General features: G+C 38.0%; 1 non-coding gene across 1 annotated transcript; it reads left to right on the forward strand.

Moving 5' to 3' along the window:
* The first annotated feature begins 283 nt into the window (after positions 1-283).
* TRNAC-GCA (transfer RNA cysteine (anticodon GCA)) lies at positions 284-355 on the forward strand. The gene has a single exon. It is a non-coding gene; the product is annotated as a tRNA-Cys (tRNA).

Genomic DNA, 355 nt, shown 5'->3' on the forward strand with positions numbered 1-355 from the left:
ATCAACAAACTGCAGTAGAGAAGCAGTTACATTTTGAAGAATTTGTGCATTTGACAAAAGATTTTTTTTCCAAGCTCCACGATCTACATATGATACGAAATGTATGAATTCTTGCAATGGAAACCTCACTGTATTTTACCAAGGCAGATAAAGGACATCCTTGGCACCCCATATACTTATAAGAAGGGTTTGGTGACTGAAAATGCATTGCTTTGATGGTGATTGCATGTTGCTTGCACTTTGTACATATTACTGAATTAATGAAGGTGAATATTTTATAACCGGGGGTATAGCTCAGTGGTAGAGCATTTGACTGCAGATCAAGAGGTCCCTAGTTCAAATCTAGTTGCCCCCT

Source organism: Ambystoma mexicanum, chromosome 4q (assembly GCF_040938575.1).
Source record: "Ambystoma mexicanum isolate Mex_15411 chromosome 4q, UKY_AmexF1_1, whole genome shotgun sequence".
Lineage (NCBI taxonomy): Eukaryota > Metazoa > Chordata > Amphibia > Caudata > Ambystomatidae > Ambystoma > Ambystoma mexicanum.